The 21,068-nt window shown below is 46.6% G+C and overlaps 1 non-coding gene across 1 annotated transcript; it reads left to right on the top strand.

The window, feature by feature from the left end:
- The first annotated feature begins 20,652 nt into the window (after positions 1 to 20,652).
- On the top strand, positions 20,653 to 20,867 carry LOC114498166. Its single transcript, XR_003684626.1, has one exon. It is a non-coding gene; the product is annotated as a small nucleolar RNA U3 (small nucleolar RNA).
- The last annotated feature ends 201 nt before the right edge of the window (positions 20,868 to 21,068 follow it).

Raw genomic sequence — 21,068 nt, 5'->3', positions numbered from 1 at the left:
TCATGGGGGGAGGAGCAGAGATGTCGTGGGGGTGGCCAACGGGCCAGACCGTGAAGAAAGGATTCCGACTGGTGACCCAGCACTCAAAGAGGTTTTCCTTAGTGACTTCTTTGCCACCCCACCCAGCCTCCCAGCTCCCAGGGTCTCGCAGCAAGACGGGAGGCTGAGAGGGGGCATAGTCGGAGATGTGGCTTCCCCGCATGGCCGTCATCCTCGGGATCCAAAGCTCTGACACGGTCCTTCCTCCAGCGGGACCCGGTGGTGGGGGAGGAGAGGCCCGAGACCCGGCCTACAGATCCGTCAGGGCTCATCCGGTCCCAGCTGGTCCCTCTCCAGGCTCATCCGTAAGCACCTCACTTGAAACTTAACCTCTCAGCTTTGCTGACTGGCTCCTGCCTTCCACCCACCTGCCCAGCGCTCCCCTCCCTCCGGAGTCCGGCTCAGCCGCCCCTGCTTTGGGGAAGCCCCTCTGATCTGCCGGGGTTGTGTGTCTTTGGGGGTGCTCTCCCTGCGCGCCGTTTCACCCAACTGCCCACCCCGTGAGTCCCCCCTGCCCTCATTTCCCACCTGCGCTTCTCGAGGGTGGCAAGTTGCAGGCATTACCTAAGCACGCCAGTAAACAACGAACGGCCCCCTCGCCCTAGCAGTACGCTCATTCTCTGTCCCAGAGGTGAGTCCTGATGACCACTCGGCAAGTCTCCTTCCGGGCCTTGATCTTCGCATTCACAGACTTTGTATTTTATCCATCCATCTGTCCCTCTTTTCCATCCATCCACCCATCCATCTACCTGTTACATATCTCATCTTTAATTCTAATCTATCTTTCTACAACTTGCTTTTTGCCTTTAACGTCATGTCTTGGAGATCCTTCATGTCGGGACACAGTGATTTACGTAACGTCACAGTAGCCCGCGCCCCTGCAGATGGCCGGTCAGGGGGTTTGCACCGTTCTGAGCCAGGCAGCAAGGCTGTCTTTATTCATACATACCGGTGCACACACGTAACTATCTGTTCTGGAAGGATGCAGTGGCCGAGTTGACTTTTTCACTGTCCGTTCCATTGGGACCCTCCCTCCCTCTATCTTTCGTCTCTGCCCTTGAAGCTCTCCCAGATACGATCCTCTCTCAGGGGCACTTTCCCCCCTTTTGTCTTGTAGTGCTGGTAGAGCCTAGGTTTATTTCTCCTTTGATTTAATGCCTTCTTTCGATCTTTCACAAATTCCTCAAAAACCCTGGTCAGCCTCTCATTTGCCAGCACTGTTATCAAGACCCACCCAGAGACACACACACACTCATACTCACAGTCACACACACTTCTCTCCTGATGACTTGTGGAGTTGGGGGCTGAGGGCAGACCTGTGTGTGTAGCCTGCTCCCTCGAGCCGGGTCATGACAGCTACTCTAAGTCTCACACCTGGTGGGTGATGCCTGCTATGCCTAGACGAAGTCTACATTGAGAAAATAGGCGGATATTTGCTTTAGGCTGGTGCCAGCATTTGCTCAAGGACAAATGTCTTTTTATAGAGACTGAGTTGGCACTGGTTTCTGTGTGGGTGGGTTACCCTTCAATTATCCACTCACAACTCTAAGATACTGTGCAGCGGACTACCTGTGTGGGGAGAAAGGTGAGGTTGGTTTGCAGGAGAGCATTTGCACCTGTAATGTCCTTATAAATTTAGCACCGAAGACCACCCCGCACTGCTCCCAAAGGCCTCGAAACCTCCTGCCTGACAGCAACAAGTACATCTGACGGAACTCAATCGCATGACTTGTGTCTAATAAAAGGATGTGTTGGCGTACGTGTCAGGCACTCAGCTGCTTTGAAAGGTTCCTCCAGAGATTCGATACCACTGAAATTTAAAGGGATACGTGACCGTGAATGGGATGGCATCAAAGGATGTTTAAAAACAAGCCCCTGCCCGGAATGCTTGGTTTACATTTGCCAAGCTGCACTTGAGAGCCACAGGACCTCTCCAGCAACCTGGCTTCCATGTGCCGAGCCCAGACGGGCCCTCCTCCGCAGCCCAGCCCTCGCCCGCGCCCTCCCACTGACAGGTGCTGCAGATGTGAGCCCTGCTGGGCCCTGCTCGGCAGCCATCTGTCGGCGAGGCCTGCGCTCCTCCGGGCAACAGGCGTGTTGATAAGAATATACACTTTCTGCAGTTGACAGACTTTGCTATTCAAAACACTGTAGAAAAAAATGGCTAAAGGAATTTAATTAGCAACTTCCATTAAGAGATTAGATGAGAAGAACAAAGAGAAACCGAGGGAAAGGCTTCTTAATAAAACCGGAGAAGCTGCCGAATATTCATGGCGTAACAAAGGAAGTGGAGGATCTGTCCCGAGAATTGTTAGAGGTGACAGATAGGGTCTGATGTTTCCTCCCGGCCCTGTTGGCCCGAGACTGCTGAGGCGCAGGGAGAAGGGCAGAGCCCCGTCGGGCACCTCATCCTGGCTCCAGCAGGTGACAGGTGTGAGAGTTGGCAGCGCTGGGATGCAGCAGACACTGTGCACCGCCACATGTCACCGTGTGGCCCCTGGAGTCGGTGGCCAGTTGACTTAGTGCCAGTATGTCAGGGCTGACCCTAAGTGGGTCAGCTGGCTTAACACCGCGCCATGGCCTCCGGCTGCCTTCGTGGGTCGGTCCCCTAGCTCACAGCTGCGTGCTGGGTCGGTGGAGGGGACAGAGTATGAAAGGACCTGAAAAAATTTATTCCTCTGCTATGAAGACGGATGGCTACGAGATATTCAGCAGTATCGTTGTGGTGTGTGTGTGGTGGCGAGGTGGTCAGGGGTCTGACAGAGCTCATTTTGTTGATACCCCTTCGATCGGCTAACTAAAACAAATGGTTCACTCAAGACCCATGATCAAGACCTGGCGAGAATTCCTGCGATCCCTTAAAGAATGCGTGGTAAAGGAGCCGGGGGAAGACACAGGCCAAGCAGAACTGCATTCTGGGACGCAGGCTTCGTTCGGCCCAGCCGTTCCTGGCCAGGAGCTACATCTATCGGCACCAGCTGCTTCCTCATTTCGGCTTCTGTGTGACAAAGCATGTTCTGATTGTCACCTGATTCCAAGGGCTGATAAGTAGATTCAGATGGAACACCCACGCCAAATCAGACAGCATCGATGGAAACACGCAACGAGCCCGTCATCCTCATTTTTTAATTGCATAAACTCGGGTGTAGTGAGGCTTTCTTCACACTTTCCAGGGGAAGTCCCACTATCCCCAGGAAGTCTGAAAATACAGAGATGGATAGAAGGTTGGATTTGCACCAAAACTGGCCTAGAATTGACTAATTTTGTCAAATGAACACATGCGTGCGCACACAGTCGCACACAGATATGTCCAGCGAAATTACAATGAAATTCTTATGAGATTAACTATCCTTAGCTCCAAAGTGAAAATTAGGTAAAAACTGCATTAATTAATCACTGAGTCATAGCCTACATACTGCGACTACAAGATAGCTCTGTAATGGGTTCTTGTTACTAAAAGGTTAATTATTTTTTTTCTTTATTTCCCAGAAAAAGTAAGGCTAATTTGAGATAATGAGATAGATGGGTGGATTTAAGGGGGAGAGGAAGCTAGGAAATTGCTGATGGCTTGGCAAAAGAGCCAAAGGAAATTATCATTGTGTCTTTTGTTCTTGGGAGCTCAAAGCTGTTTCTTGTAGTTGTTAGTGTAAAATGAGCTAAATTGGAGAACGTGTGATTTCAGTGGTTGCTAAATGTAGCCGGCCCCCTTTATGGGGGCCATCAGTTCTGCTCTCGGGACTTTGTAGGTTGACACAGTGGTGGCCCCAGCCCCTTCTAGAGGCTGGGATCCCTGCTGGGTTCTCCAGCACCGTGGCTCCCCGCTGCTGACTTCCCTGGGACCCCTTACTTCATCTACCCTGAACAGAGTCCCCTACAACTCATGACATGCAGTGAGACGGTCTTTCTAACTAACATGGAGAATTACTGATCCGCCCCGAAATTGTTGGTAAAGAGAAGCCCCCTCCGAGCCTCCTTCTATCCCTTGGTTTCCTCTCCCCAAATGTTACAATTGGAGGAGACTGTAAAATGTTATTTTTCTCTGAATCTGCTTCTTTAGGCCCAGCGTGAGAGTTGAACAAATTCCCATCCTTCTTTTATGTATCTGGGAAGCAAAGGGGCTTTCTTGGCTACTTCTGGTGTCTTGGAAGGTTCCAGCTGCCCTCGGGATTTCTCGGCCAGCCTGGTTAGCGCTTGCGCTGTGTGCTCCAATAGCACAGAGCCCGTCCAGGTTCCAGACAAGGGCGCGTTTGTGCCTCAGAGGTGTCCTGAGTACCTACTACACGTCAGGCTCTGTTCTAGGCACCTTTGGAAATAGAGCAGGAAAAAGAAATTAAAAAAAAAAAAGAAACAAATGTCTACCCTCACAGAGCTTCCATTCGAGTGGGGAGGGACGGGTAACCATCAAGCAAAGAATGGCGTCGGGTGCTGTGGGGTTTCCATTAGCCAAGGGAAGAAAGATCGAGAATTCCTTTCGGATGTGGTGACCTCCACGGAGAGAGGGGGTTAATGCGTGGATCACTGTGTAGGCATTAGAAGTTGGCGTCCCCACCCCCACGGGGTGGGAGACTGCTCTGGCATGTGCACCTCAGGGGTCCAGTGAGAAGAATGGACGGCAAACACACCCAATAGCTCGCTTATAGGGGTGCCGTGATTTATTTCTTCACCAATACAGGGAAGCTCGCAGAGTTAAGACTGAAACCTATAGCCAGTTCAGGAAGTGTGCTCATGAAAATTAAACACCTCCTTAGGTTCCTTCCCTCCCTCCCTCCCTCCCTCCCTTCCTTCCTTCTTTCTACAAACAGGCAAAAGAAAATCGTGGAATGAGGAAGCATCCTTTGGCTTTTGCTCTTAAGAAGTCAGAGGTGGCCCGAGCTAGTTAGGGATGGAGGGGCCACCTGGCCTTTGGGGAATGGCCAGCCAGTTTCCCCTGGATTATTCCTCAAGGAGCAACGCTGTCCCTCCACCCTGTGGTCTCACGCTTAAACTCAGGTTTAAAGAGCTGTACGTAAGTGATAGGGTGCTAGCCTTTCACCTCCAGGGTCCTAGCTGGAGTCAAACTCTAGTCTTCTGGGAAATGAGTTTGGTTGTCTGAGCTGAGCCTGGTAGACAGGGGTCCTTATCTCCAGACTCCAAGCAAGATTCAGCCCCTCGTGGGGGGACTGCAAGTCCACTCTTGGGGAAAGAAAGGGAACGAGCTGAGGCTGAAAGGAGATGATTGAAGTAGCTGCATCAACCCTGAATTCAAATCCCAACCATTGACGTGAATAGTACCTTTCTGTGCAAGTGACAAAACTGCTTTTCAGCACCAAGCTTTCCAGTTGTGTTCCGAGACGGGGAAGGGGTCAGGCAGAGCAGTTAAGCCTCTGAAAATGAGGTCAAAGCTGCAAAGAGGCAGACGCTGGAGCACCTTTAATAAATTTAAATTTTCTTTGAATAGTTCCCTTATCTGCCTCGGAAGAATACCTCCCGTCTCTGCCTCCTATGTGCTGCGAGCGACGAGCGTGACGTTTATCTGTCCTGTATGTGAAGATGTCTAAACATACCAGGGAAGTACCGCGGGCCAAGATTGTGTGTTCTACAGCAGGTTCGGGGAGTCTAGGATAGCACCACCGATGTTGTCCCCAAACACCCGAAAAACACAAATAGAATCGAGCCAAAAAGGGACGACCACTTGGCTCGGGATTCAGAAAGGCATAATTACAGGCAAGGGGCTTTTGACGCCTTAGCCTTTTGATAAGAAATAGGCTATTGAGGGATACTTTGACCGTTCTGAATAGTTTGCTTTCCAGGTATTCAGAGTCAGGCATTTCTTTCCCCGCCTCCGGCCTGCTCCCGCCCCTCCGCCTCTCCTCCTCTCCTTGTTCTGTGTATCAAGTTAGCGTTTTGCTCACAATAAAATAGATGACAGTTTCATTACAGAGTGGCATCACTTGTCAAACCCTGAATTACCGATCATAAAAATATCTGTTAGGCTTTGAAGGATCGTTGGAGGACTTCCATCTCTATACGTGTCTATGGAAGTCTATATATTTATTTATCTGTCAGGAGGACTGTTGAGGGCGAAACGCAGAAAGGGAGAATGGGGTAGCGGGGAGAAGAAATCAGACCCGGCTGAAGAGCCAGGGTTGGCTGTCCCCTCCCCATACAAACAAGCTTCTATCACAGCTCTAGACAGCCGAAATAAAAGGGAGCTTTTTGGCTCACAGCTATAAAAAAAAATTATCATAGTGATGAAGTTCCTCAGCCATCAACAGAGCTGTGATAACGCTGTTTGATGATGATTTTCCCATGAATGTTAAACAGCCGCCACTGCGGAGGGAAAAGAGCTTATCGGCCCCTAATACTGATCTCTAATTCCTGCTCTTCTTGAACCATCCATTTTCTCACAGCATTAACTGGCAAATTTACATCCCATCTTAATGCTGCTAAAGAGGACAGGAGATGAAGAGTAAATGACAGCAATGTAATGAGGGCGGCTTTTTTCTCCCTTCTCTTTAATGGCTGAAGATTTACACAATTGTCTGTAAGCTTATATAGAGAGCTTACCTGAACCTTTTCCCCGCATGGATTCAACTTACAGGAGCTTTTGTTAACTAAACACACATAAATATTTTTAAGGAGGTTTAAGAGTGTGACTTCAAAGGAAAGCCAAAGGATGGAAAAAAAGGGGGAAAAGGAAAAACACCCCACATTAAATGTCACAAATAATATACGTATCTTAAAGGGCTCATGATTTCTGAACAAACACGGTGGTAAAAATAATGTTCTCTTAGGTTACTGCATAGCTAAAAAGATTTTGAATTATTGTGGAATGATTAATTAAAAGAAGGATTTAGAGAGAGCTATGCTGCACACACCACCCAGACCTAGGATTTCTCTGATCATGTAACATCCATCAAAATACTACCTGTTCGCTAACAGGGTGTGAAGAGATAGCAGGTAATTTCAATGGGGAGCCTGAATGCAGGGCGCTACAATAGCTAGATGTGGGAAAATCCCATTTGTGCATCCCGATGATAAAAGTAAACCAAATAAAAATCACCATGGACGAGCCATTTAACATCACAGGCTAGAAACCTTGAAGTTGTCTTTGACTCTTCCCTCTCTTTCATCCTTTTTATCCAATCCATTACCAGTCGTGCTTTCCCTTCCTTTGAAATGTTTTTCTGAACCTGCTCCCGTTTCTCTCCCAAGACTCCAACCCGTGTCTCTAGCGCCCCTCATTTTAAATACTGTGGGTCCCTCTTGTTGTCCCTGCGCCTGGAGTCTGCGGATCCTTCCACAGGATTTTTTGAGATAATACTTTAGTGTTTCCACCATGTAATCTGACTCCTTCAAAAATGTCAAAAGCTAACTATGAGTGTCCCCTGTCCCCTGTGACTTCTAGCAATGACTCTTAAAGCACGATCTTAGGCACAAATTTAACGGAAGATGTGAAAGATTTCAGTGTGTGCCTGACAAGCTACAAAACACTTCCAAGGGAAGTGGAAGAGTGGTGATGGGAAAATGGAGACAACCGGACTTGAACAACAATAAAAAATATTGTTACATAGAAAAAAAAGAGCTAAATAAATGGAGAGATGTACCATATTAGAGCAGAGGTTGGCAAACTTTTCCTTCAAGGGCCAGACAGTTAATGTGGGCGGCTTTCAGGCCACATAGGTCTCTGTGGAATATTCTTCTTTGTGGGCTTTTATTTTTAATACCTCTTCAAAAATGTAAAAACTACTCTTCACTGTGGCTGGTGTAGCTTAGTGGATTGAGCTCGGGCTGCGAACCAAAGTGACGTAGGTTCGATTCTCAGTCAGGGTACATGCCTGGGTTGCAGGCCATGGCACCCAGCAACTGCACATTGATGTTTCTCTCTCTCTCTCTCTCTCTCTCTCTCCCTTCCCTCTCTAAAAATAAATAAATAAAATCTTTAAAAAAAAACACTCTTCACTGAAGGGGCTATAAGGATAGGCTGGATGTTGTGTGTAGGCCGTCATTTGCTGACCCCCGGGTTGGGAGAGTCAATATCGATGAGATGACTGTTCTCCACAGATTGATCTGTAGGTTCAGTGTGATCCCGCCCGAAATCCTAACAGGATTTTTTGAAGCAATTAATACATTTATTTTAAAATATCTATGGAAAAGTGAAGATCAGAATTGGAGAACTCATTACATGAGATTTCATGACTTATGATAAAACTGTAAAAATTAGGACCACGAAGCACTAAATATAAAAACAGATCAAGAAAGGGACTAGAGAGAGACCAGAAATAGACCCACAGTTACGTGACCCACTGATGCCCGTCACAGGTACCAAGGCAATTCAGCGGAGAAAAGATAGTTTTTTCAGCACGTGATGCTGGGACCACTGGGTATCGGTATGAAACAAACAAACAACATCAACAAAGAATCCTCAAAGCATGCATCACAGCATATACAAAAATTAACTAAAAAATTGGTCATGGATCTAAATAGAAGAGTTAAACATGATTAAATGCCTAGAAAAAATGGACGACTGGGAATGATTCCACGTGTATGAAATTCTGGAAAGGACGAAACTGCGACGACAGAACACGTATCATTGGTCGCTGAAGCTAGGGGTGGGGGAGAGGGTGTGGGAGCGTGAAGGGGTTTTTTAGGGGTGTTCTGTAGTCCCTCGATACCGGTACTAAATTTCATCATGCTGTATGTGTAAAGCTGATGGGTGTTGTCATACATAAATAACACTTCAATAAACAAAAGAGGGAAAGAAACTACACATGTTTGAGTGTTGGTGTAGTACCAAAGGTTACCCACTGTGATCTGAAAAGGCTATTAAAAAACTCCTTGCTTTTCCAATGACGTATCTGTGTCAGCATAGACTTACTCCATACTTTTCTACCTAAATAACATGTCAAAGCAGAAAATATGCAGGGACAGATGCGATGATTCTCCATGAAGCCAGACAGATATGAAAGAAGTTTGCAAATATGTCAAATAATATCACTCTTCCTACTAAGTATTTGTTTTGGAAAATGTAGTTATTCTTTGCAAAAGTGCTGTGTTATATGTAATGGGCTTATGATTATATCATTTACTATTTTAATATTAAAAATGCTAATGTTTTCAAAATTTCTCAGTGTTAATTTCTATATGGTAAATGCTGATAAATACAACCCATATAAACAAAAGCTCTTTGAGATTTTCGATACTTATAAAGAGTATAAAGGGATCCTGAGCCTAAAGACTTCAGAAACTGCTGGCCTAGAGGACTGAACCCCAACTAGGACTCAGTTTTGTCCTCTGCAAAATGGACATCATGTTAGGATCGGCTCCATAGCGTGGTTGTGAGCATTGAGTGAATTTATGCAAAGCTCTTGGAATTGTACCAGCCAATGGCAGCATTCGGTCCATGTGACATTGCAACCGTCATTGCCATAGTCACCTTCCCTCCATCTTTGGAAAAGCTGCTTCTCCAGGTTGCCCACCTGGCCCCTGCACCCCGAAACTCCATAATAAATGGCGCCACTTGGTTTTTCTCCCCTTTTTCTAATTACCTGACACCTTTTCCTTTCACCTCCATACTACATCTAAAGTTCCTTTAAACCAAACTGTTTCTTAGGCACTTTTTACTTAGGACGGAACTGGGCAAGCGATAGATGCTTCACCAATACCTACTGAACTGATAGTCTGAGGACAGTAATGGTGTCTTACTGATCTATTTCGTGGGTATACTGTGATGATCTATGTAAAGAGATTTATTTTTCCTTAAAGAAAAAGAACCCATCAGCCCAGCCAGGCCCTTTGCTTTGTGTCTCCAGGTGTCCTGGGGCCACGAGAAGGAAACTTCCCAGCAGCCAGGTACTGTTGGGTGGATGCCCCTCTTCATCTTAGTGCTCTGGATTCCTCTGACACGTTACATTTTTCATACCAAGCAGCACTGTCCTGTCAAATAAGCATTTGGGGAAATAGCAAAAGTCTGGCTCTGTGGGACACGTGGCCATGACCCTTTCCATTGACCTGGTCAAGTACGTTCTCATCGAAGATTTGCATTGTCAAGTTTCTGTCCATGTTATCCTTAGGAGGGAAAGGATTAATCTATTCCAATCCTAAATGAACAAGACCTCATTTGCATTCTTGAAAACGTTTTTACAACATTATAACTGCTTTAATCTGTATGGATTTTTTTTCCAGATATGGTGGTCATTAAATTTTAGCCAAAATTCTAACTTTTTTTCAATGTGGAGCCTAAGAAACCTTGAGAAAAATCATTTTAGAAGCTGTGCTCATACCAACACACAACACTGCAGGTAGCACGCAGAGCTGGTCACCATGACCCCGTATGCAACGAAGAAAGGATGTCAATGCATTTAAGAAACATTTATTGAGCATCAGCCCGGTACCCAGTGCTGGGACATACGGGATGATGGGGATCGATTCTAGCAGCAGGAGACAGAGAAGAAATGACAACTAAATATGTGAGATAATTTTAGATAGTGATAAATACAATGACAGCAAAAAAAATAGATGATAGGATAGCAAGTGACTAGGGGTTGGGGATGCCACTTTGACAGAAAGAGCAGAAATTGCAGCTAGCCATTTCAGAGATATTAAAAACTTAGGCCTCATGAAAAATGCTAATGGGAGTTATTTTGTGAAGTGTGATTTTGTTGTCTCTCATACTTTTCTGTGTTTTCCTAAATTTTTACATGAATATTACTGCTTTCATACTCAAAGAAAAATTACTGATATAAAACTTTGATGGCAATTTAATTCAGATTGTAATGCCCTGTGAATGAAGGCACCATGGAGATCTAAAACTCTAAAGGAAACCTATTATATGAGATTTTCAATATTCGTGATCCAGCTACCTATTAAATAAGCACAGCATTTAGAAGAGTGGTTAGCACCTAGTTAGTGCTCTGTGTTTGCTAAATTAATACATTCTGAATATGTTGAAATGATCTCTAATTCAGTTTAACTGACAAAGTTGGGGAAAAACTACCAAGTACAATCTGTGTCCTGAATGCCATGGAGTCCAAAATAATGAATATGACGTGGTATGAGGGTTCTGCATCCTGTCCTCCATCTCTCTCTGCCCTTCCTCCATCTTTTCCTTCCTCCCTTTCCCCTTTCTTCCTTCCTTCCCTTCCTTCTTTCCATTCTTCCTTCCTTCCTTCCCTTTCTCTCCCACCCCCCATCCCAAGAGATCCAGTAGTTTCCCTTCAAGAAATTTAGGGATCTACTGAGGTAGAAAAACACACACACAACTACAGAACTATCAATCTGTGATCCTAATGTTTTTTTAAAGAATTTTATTTATTTATTTTCAGAGAGGGACGGGGGTGGGGGAGAGAGAGAGAGAGGGAGAGAGAGAAACATCAACATCAATGTGCGGTTGCTGGGGGTTGTGGCCTGCAACCCAGGCATGTACCCTGACTGGGAATTGAACCTGTGACACTTTGGTTCTCAGCTCACGCTCAATCCACTGAGCTACGCCAGCCAGGGCTATGTTTTTTTTTTTTTTTTATTTGCAGCAAAAACTAACTGAACTATAGGTTCTGATCAAGAAATGAAGAGTTGATTTTTTAGATCCCTTCAAATTCAATAGGAGAATTGAATCACTTGCCCTTTGTTAATGAACTACTTCCTCTTATTGGTAAGAAACCTAAATGTTTATCTTTTCAAGGACGTTCATTGTAGTCCATGCCAGTTTTTGTAGTAAACCAGTGGTGATCGGTGAGGGTGAGAGGTGGCAAGTTATCGCAATGTCCCCCAAGAGGAGATGATTTCAACCCAGACACAGTAGATTGTTTGCCAACACACCGGCGGGGTCCTTGATGCCTCAGGAAATGATCATTCACACACTCGCTCCTGCTTCACTTTGTCATGTAGAAACAACCAACACACACTTAGTGGCAGAAGACACCAGCTAGTGACATTAAACAAAATGCATACGTGTGACCCCTTATTTTGTTAAGGTATTTCCCGTACGAGAGCCTGAAATTCCTGGATATTTCCATCCACGGACACAGCCACTGTCAACAGCTGTGAGCCAGTTGGGAGGATTTCTGGGGACAGTCTTCACACCCTTGCATGGAGATCTCGCCTGTGTAGCCGAAGGAAGGAGAATTTTTTAAAAAATATTTTATTTATTTATTTTTAGAGAGGGAAGGGAGGGAGAGAGAGAGAAACATCAATGTGTGGTTGCTGGAGGTCATGGCCTGCAACCCAGGCATGTACCCTGGCTGGGAATCGAACCTGCGATGCTTTGGTTCGCAGCCCGCGCTCAATCCTCGGAGCTACGCCAGCCAGGGAGCAGGAAGGAGAATTTTGATAAAGCACGAAGGTTTCTTCCTGCCCTCGCTTCTTGTCAACCCTTCACCCAATAAATGCTGGCTTCCAAAAAGCCCATCCTGAAGACACTTTGGGAAGGGAAAAAAATCACGGAACACTTTAATCTGGCGTGTACAGGCATTGTTCCCTTTGCACCTCCTCATTCTCTTATCTCTGCTGAGTCAGCGCTGCTCAGTGGAGCTCCAAACAGGACGTCTCCAACTCACAGATGTGCTCGGTTCTAGACATGTACCTGGAGGTCGATTATGTCAATCCGAGAACACCGTTTCTCTCAGGAAAAAAACATTATCAATGGTTGTCAGCTTCCCAGGCAGGCCCCAAAGCCCGTGTAACTCAATGTTCCCGAACTATTACCTTAAAAACAACAGCCTAAGGAAAAAAGAGTGCGTGTGAGAGTGTGTGCTTGTTTGTATACGGATTGTCCAGCTCCACAAGGATTCCCCAGCCGACTGGACACAGCTTCCTGTAGGTGCCTTTTGAATGTTGAATCATTAGAAGTGCTATCCATTCCACGGTTTTGAATGAAAAGAAATAAAAGGGATTAAGCAGACACAACAACAAAAACAACAAACTCATAGACACAGACAGCAGTGTGGCGATTACCAGAGGGAATGAGGGGCAGGGGCAGGTAGAAGAGGGTAAAGGGGGCCCTGGCTGGCGTAGCTCAGTGGATTGAGCGTGGGCTGCGAACCAAAGTGTCGCAGGTTTGATTCCCAGTCAGGGCACATGCCTGGGTTGCAGGCCATGGCCCTCAGCAACCGCACATTGATGTCTCTCTCTCTCTCTCTCTTTCTCCCTCCCTTCCCTCTCTAAAAATAAATAAATAAAATCTTAAGAAAAAAGAGGGTAAAGGGGGGATAAATGGTGAAGGAAGGAGACTTGAATTGCAGTGGGGAACACACAATACAATACACAGGTGGTATGTTACAGAATTACACACCTGAAACCTATATGATTTTATTAACGAAACTCACCTCAATCACGTCGATGAAAAACATAAATGAAAGCCCATTTACAAATGATAATAATTCTATCAGGCCTAGGCTCTGATCTGAGGAACAGGAAATGAAATGAGAGGAAGGAGGAAGAGAATATTACCTTCCTTCCTGATTCCTAATTGTAAAATTTGGGGGGACAGTGACAACAAAGAGGAACTTTGTTTTTCTCTTTCTCACACCTCCCTTCCAACTCCTGGGGTCCCTGGACCCTGGCCCAGGTGTCCCCAGAGCTCCTCTCCCCCCTCTCCCTCCCCCTGAAGCACTGATCACTTTGAGAGCATTCCCACTGGTCTCCACAGGTCTCTAGTTATGTTACTTATTTTGCCTCTTCCCAGTCAAACTGCCCATCGCCCTCACCACAGCTGGGGGCTGGACACGGGGAGGGGAGCAACGGTATCAAAGCACTTGACAGTAGAATGTGAATGACTGAAAACACTGCAACTTTCCAGAAATTATTTGCATATTTCAGAGGGATGGTTCCTAAAAGAAAATCAAAAATGAAAGTGAAACGCTGCAGGTAACATGGGGTGGGCACGCCTGGGCGTATGGGCGGGGCCTGGGTCAGCGCCTCCTGTAAACACTCTGTTTTCTTCCCCTTTGACCACCCAGCTCCTGCCAAGCTCCGGCTTCCCCCCCGCCCCCCCCCCCCCCCCCCCGAGGGCTCTCACGCGGGTCGTTGCAGGCCCCAGGTGGAGAGGCTTCCATCCAGCAGGCTATTTGCAACGCTCCTCTGTTTGGGTGGCCTGCGTGGGTCCATCTGGGTGCTGGTCAGGCCGGCAGAGGCTGGTGTCCAGTCGTAGGGTCAGAGCTGGAGCAAAGCACTCCACCTGAGGTGTCCAGGGGTGGATGGGGGCAGAGGCCGAGAAGGCCAGAGTCCTTGGAGTGCACTGAGGCCAAGCCAGAAGCTTCCGTTCTTTTCAGCACAGAAGGACCGGGAATTGATAAAACCAGGCATCAGGATCCTGGTGGAGCTGGAATGCGTGAGAGTGATGAGGAGGAATAGCCATGAACCATGCCTGACTACCCCTGGCCCCCCTTATGGCCATCAGCTGGGAGGTCTGTGGACAAGGCGACTCGGAAGGGCAGGGCTGGGAGAACAATGCGTACAGACAAGCATTCCTTGGTCTGCCGCTCTGGCCTGACTGCCCGATGTCTTTTGTTCTGAACGAATCGCTGGAAAATCATGGGCGTGCCTTCAGGATTTTGCCTCATAAATAATCCTGTGCTTTAAGATGTCACGAAAGCAGCGTCTATGGTTTGCTCATAGCTGTGGTCTCCCGTCACCCCCATGGCAAAAACAATATCCTTTGAAGTTTCTAAAAAATAGCTTTCCTACTGTTAGCACTAGTGCCAGTCATCAGAGCAACAGACCTCTCCCTGTGAGCTACAACAGTGATGAGCCACCCCCGTGGGCTTCCCCGCCCAGGTCTGCTGGTAGCTCAGAAACCTCCGATGTCTGGGCATCTGAAGGGGGCAAAGCCCCGGATGTCCCATGAGGCCTGAGCTGTGGTCCCCTTTCCCTACCCCAGGTGAGACAAGCCTGCCCATGCCCACCTGCCCCTTCTAATCCAGCCTCTGCTACCTGGCGTATCCCTGGCACCCGTCAGAGCCCCAGTTCCAGCCCACTCTCCTAGGACCTGCCGCCATCCCCCTCTTCCTTTGAGCGAGCCCTGGTTTCCAGACGCTTGTCCTGAGTTCTAGGAATGATTTGTCTACCAACGACCTAGTCTATGTCCACCCAGAAATCTCAACACTGCATTTTAACCTATTACCTAGACTGGTTCTTAAACATCATTTGGAATAACTGACTTGAACTTCTGGCTGTACTTGCCTTCTTCTCGACTGCTTCCTGCTGCTCCTGAGCCCCACCTCGCACCTCCTTATGGGTTGCATTTGTCTCCTCGGCTTCTGCTGGGCTGGCTCTAGCTCAGGAGCGGTGGAGGCCGTGGCTCCCGGCATGCCCTTGGCCGGGGCCTTTCGTCACAGTGGAGTAGCTGCTTCTCCGGAGATCCTGCCTGAACTCTTCTGCAGGAGCAACACCTCTGCTAATGAAATGGTCACATCTCAGAGTCCATTGGCCGGTAGTAACAATATTTTCACAGCACCTTAGAGTTTGACATATACTATCACCTACTTTGATATGCAGTCGACCCCATGACATAGGCTGATCCTCTATTACGTCATTTTATAGATGAGAAAGCTAAGGCTCTGCGTTATTTGCTCCTGGAGCCACAGCCATGAAGGGACTTGGCTGAGAAAACATCAGTGACTCTGTTAAGAGGTACAACTGGGTGCTCTTTCCATAATTCATGCTGCCACCCCTGTGATACAGGGTCACACAGGAAGGTTAAATCTGACTCCAGTGGGCTTAGGGTCTGGATCGAGAAGCTGGGTGTGAGAGTCATTCATTCAATAACCGTTTATCGAGTACCCGCCATGCACCAAGCCCTCTTCCAGATGCTCAGGACACACCAGTCATCAACAGGGGCCAAACCCTCGTGCTCACAGCACTTGCGTTTGGTGCCTTGTTCCTTAGGGATGCTGGATCGTTAGTCCCGAGTTCAGACCTGACTCTGCCCCTCGCGCGACCTCTCCACGTGGAGACAGCCGGATCGGTCCCCTGCATCCAGCTGTGGATCCGTGATTCTCTGGCTCGCGCCCTGAGGATCCCTTTTCTCGGGAGCTGACCGTCTGTGTGTGAACTCCCTGAGTGTTCACTACAGCCAATCCGGGCAACACTCTAGACAATCATCTCAGAGAGAAAACAAGAAACAACACGATTTCTCCTTAGTGCAGATGTAGAAAGAGTTGGCGACGCAACAGCTCGGGCGTCTCTCGATGCCCACGTTTCCCGCGAGGCTGAACGGCGACACTGGGCAGCAGCAGCTCTACGAGGTGGTTTGATTTGCAGCTGGTTTTACAGAAACTACTCCACTGATGAAAAAAACAACCATTTTAGAGGAAAAACATAAACCCTCTCTCTGGGCGGAAAATATAACATTTTGTGGTGCGCATTGAGCTTCTGCACAGAAAATAATATGTAGTTGATTTGATTCGCAGAATAAGCCTTTAAGGTCTGTGATAGACTGTAATTATCTCGGAATCTTTTTTGTACGAAGGGAGCATGAAAACTCGACTCTGTGCTGTCAGAAATGTTTTCTTTCATTCCTTTTTTCCCTTTCTAATCTTCCTTAAAGTATTGGTGTGAATTAAACTCACCGAGGAGGAAACCAGCGAACATCTCCCATAATGCAGTCACGAAAATAGGGGGAGGGTGGTTATTACTCCCATCTGGGACGCCAGATGTTTGCAGGCTGGTGCGGGAGCGCGGCGTTGCTGACCCCAGCCCAAGCCCGAGTTAAATGCATTCGAAACGTCCTCTTTCCGGCTCCAAACATGCACGAGATGTAATCGAATAAGAGCAAAAACAAAAATAATGATACCTCTAATCTGCTAAGAAGGCAGGGAAATTCACTTCAAAGGGAAGTGGCTTCCCTGGACGCTGGTTGGGCTTCACTGTTCGGCACCACGGAGGAGGGCGGCAGAGGGTTCGGATCGTGCCAGGCGGGCCGTCCTCATTTCGATAAAACTACACCCTCTCTGGCTTCTGCCAAGAGTGGGAAATCCAGCACAGCATGTGTCCTCGGAACTTTGATCTCGTAACGTCAGAAGTAATCTAAAATTTCCTTTATTCATATGTCTGCAGGGTCAAGAATGGACACTATAACAAAACTGAAAATAGCCTTAATCAGTTGTAATATTTCTTTGCCATTTGTTTAAAGCCAGATGATCCATCTACCCATTTATCATCTTCACCGAGGGTCTCAGGGAAGTGTCCTCCTCCGGGAGGGGGCCCGCACCCCTCACCTTGTCCGTCCGTCACCGTCAGAGAGCGCAGCCTCATTTTCCGTCTCCACTGGGAGCTGGGAGAGAACTGCCGAGTCTGCAGTCCTGAGCTTGTGCCATCAACCTCTGCACCTCAAGAACTTTTTACGTACAAAACATTTGAGAAATGTCCGTGACAATAGGTCTATTTGATAGGTCTATGTGACGGTGAGTTTTCCAAGTTCAGAAAAAAACGTACAGTAATTGTCTTGACCCACAATGGCATGAAACAGTTCTCTTGACAGTTTGATGACAAGGATACGAGCCCGGAGTTTTCGTGCAGCAAAGATCATGCGTTTGCTTAACTCCGTTGACAGTAAAACGCAGACTTCAGCTCATCCTGGGGCTCTTGGTTGAAACTGGAGTTTTCTGGGTTTCTTTTTTAAGACCAAACAAGATTGCAGGTACGAGGTGCCGAGCAAAGACCTTGACAAAAATGTTTAAATAACTGAACTTGAAGGAAACATAAATAAATTAGGAGAGAATTTGCATCATATCAGGGTAACGAATTTCTTAATGTTTTCCCTCACAGCCAGGTGCTAGTACACTTTCCTTCTCATTTTAGTCATAGGGGGCCTACACAGGAGTTTTTTGATGCAAATAATTTTTATATATACTAGCTAGATTGTTATATGAATGAGTCCTGGAATAAATAGTTTTGTAAGGTAGAGAATTTGTTTCTGTTGTAAAAAAAATGTACCTGTTTTGGAAGTTTGGACTTTTCATAGAATGGCCCAAGTATATCACAGATCTTCAATATCCCACCTCCTGTACTTTCTAATCAGTAGTGAAACAGGGCTGCAAGACAAGATGAAGATATCCTTGGTTCCTTGCTACACTGTGTAGGGACCCATTACAGATTGCTCCAGATCCCTTCTAGTCCAAAGGTTTTATAATAAAGGTGTTTTTAAAAAATTTTATTTATTTTCAGAGAGGGAAGGGAAGGAAAAAAAGAGAGAGAAACATCAATGTGTGGTTGCTGGGGGTCATGGCCTGCAACCCAGGCATGTGCCCTGACTGGGAATTGAACCTGCAACACTTTGGTTTGAAGCCCGCGTTCAATCCAGTGAGCTACGCTAGCCAGGGCGTTATAATAAAGTTGTATTAAAAGCCAATGTTTATTAAGTTTTTGAAAGACTAAATGAGTCTTCTAAAGCTACACTAAGATTTTTCATTTTGCATAAATAGCATTTCTATGAAATCTTTGTATAATATATACATGCACCAGCAAGACTACCCTGCACCTCGGTTTTCTCATCGACAAAATAAAGAATTAAAAAACTTGCACCTAATAACGCTGACATCATACAACTATAAATCATTCCCAGCTGGTGGGAAAAACGATGAAAAGGAAATGAGTGTGCAGGCCCTTGGCAATGGGCTCTGAGCCTCAGAAGGGAAATCTCTGCCTTGTGAGTATCTTCCGGGTACGGACACGGTGTCCGTGTACAGAACACTGACAGGCCCTGGATCCTTGCTGACCGAGGGGACTTATTATTACAGCCTCTCCCAGGCTCGGCCCGACACGCTGTCATTTTCATCTCACATTTGCGACGGGGGAGCCTGTTCCTCACTTCCCTCGCAGACAGAGCCGGGAATGAGAGTGTGACATCCACGGGCTCTGCTGCGACATCTGAAACACGTTCCAAGGGCTGCCCTCAACAGATGTCGTGATGAGAGTTTCTCGGTGCAGCCGGTGGGGGGCGGGGAGTGGAAATTTAGGTCACACTGCGGGGAGAGAAGCAAAGGGAAACTCCTTGCCAAGGAGTCAGCGTAGAAAGCCAGGAAAGACCTTGTGGATCTGTTGCTTGAGTGTGGGGTCTCGTTGCTTTTCTGGAAACAGGGACATGAGCGTTCCCTCTGGCTTTGTCCTGGAGGTGTATGCTATGCAGAGGAAGGGTATGACCTTTCTGGCACTGCGAGATGCTCTGGAATCATCTTGTATGTGTCCTGCCTCAGTTCTAGAGCCAGCCACCTGTCTAACCAGCCCTGGTTCCTTTCCCTGGAGAATGAAACCAAACTCTGAGCATTGGGTGAGCTCACTGTTACTGGAGTGTCATTGCTTCTAGCACCTCGCAGTTGTTTAGTATATATGCTGAGCTGTGTGTGTGTGTGTGTGTGTGTGTGTGTGTGTGTAATGATGTATAACTATATTAACAAGCTTATACAAGTCTCTGACTCAAATCTGCTACCACATAGATCATTCTAGGCTCTTCCCAATAGCTTCCCACAGCAAAAGTGAGGTTGCCTCGTACATTTGTTTGGTCACATTCTGCATTTCATTGTGACCTCCTAAATTATTTGTGTGAATGTGAAACATTCGGATTTGTTCTTTGTGCTGTACAGTTCTATGGGTTTTCACACAAGCTCAGTGCCCCATGCCCACCACTGGTGCATCGTATGAAATAACTCCCCCCCCTGAGAAAATCTCCTCTGCTCACCTCTCCCATCTATTTTCACATGTGGCCTACTCTCTCATTTAGAACCATGGACATATTAGTCACAGTTATTTTCAGTTCCGTCTCTGATAATCTAACATCTATTTCATATCTGAGCCTGGTTCTGATGCCTGCTTTGTCTCTTTAAGCTGTGATGTGTTTCCTTGTTTGTGGTGTGCCTTTTCGTTGAAAGTTAGACATGTTGTGGCAACAGAAACCGAGGTACATAAGCCTTTCGTGTTAGAATTTATGGTACTCTGGCTTGGCATTGGGCTTTAAAAAGAATACCATTGATGGGGCGGCTCAAACAGCAGACATTTATTTCTCACTGTTTTGGAGGCTGTGGAGTCCAAGACCAGGACTCCCCAGGGCCATGCCAGCATGGCTGGCTTCGGGTAAGAGCCTTCATCGTGATTTGCGGGCAGCTGTTTTATGATGTCCTCACACGGCAGGAAGAGAGGGGCAGAGAGGAACACGCTCCCTCTTGTCTCGTCTTACGAGGGCGCTGATCTCATCCATTTAATAAGTACTTGAAACATAAATTACCAGGAACAAAACAAGAACGCTCACTTTTACCGCAGCGATTTAAAATTGTACTGGAAGTTCTGGCCAGAAAAAAATTAGAAAACAGAAAGAAATAAAAGGCATCCAACTTAGAAAGGAAAAAGTAGACCCTTCACAGATAACATGATCCTATATATAGGAAATCCCCAAAGAATCCATATGAAAGCTACTAGAGCGAATAAACAAATTGATTAAAGCTGCAAGATGTGAGATCAATACACAAAAATCATCTATGTCACTATATACCTGCAATGAAGAATCTAAAAAGGAAATCAAGAAATAAGTTGCATTTCCATCTAAAAGAATCAAGTATCTAGGGATAAATTTAACCAAGGAGGTGAAAGACTTGTACAATGAAAACTATAAAACATTATTGAAAGAAATTAGAGAAGACCTAAATAAAGACTGTACTTCCAGGGATCGTTTCCATGGTTTGTTGCTAGAGAAGCTTCTCTGAACACGGAGAGCACCCGCAACCACGAGGAGGAGATGGCGTGTTCTCTCCTGAGCGCGAAGCCAGGTCTTGGTGTTGCTTCCGTAACTGCCGTTTGCCATTGATGATTGTTTGTCTTTCTCCTTGGAGGAAGTAAGAGGGAGAGAACACCATCTGAGTGGTTTTCTAAAGAAGAAGAAGAAGAAGAAGAAGAAGAAGAAGAAGGAGAAGGAGAAGGAGGAGGAGGAGGAGGAGGAGAAGGAGAAGGAGAAGGAGAAGGAGAAGGAGAAGGAGAAGAAGAAGAAGAAGAAGGACAAGAAGGAGACCTAAATAAATGGACAGACATCCATGCTCATCAGTGGAAGACTTAAACTTGTTAAGACA

Source organism: Phyllostomus discolor, chromosome 5 (genome assembly GCF_004126475.2).
Source record: "Phyllostomus discolor isolate MPI-MPIP mPhyDis1 chromosome 5, mPhyDis1.pri.v3, whole genome shotgun sequence".
In the NCBI taxonomy this organism is placed as follows: domain Eukaryota; kingdom Metazoa; phylum Chordata; class Mammalia; order Chiroptera; family Phyllostomidae; genus Phyllostomus; species Phyllostomus discolor.
Note: the sequence above shows the minus strand (reverse complement) of the source record. Positions and strands in the feature narration are given on the sequence as shown.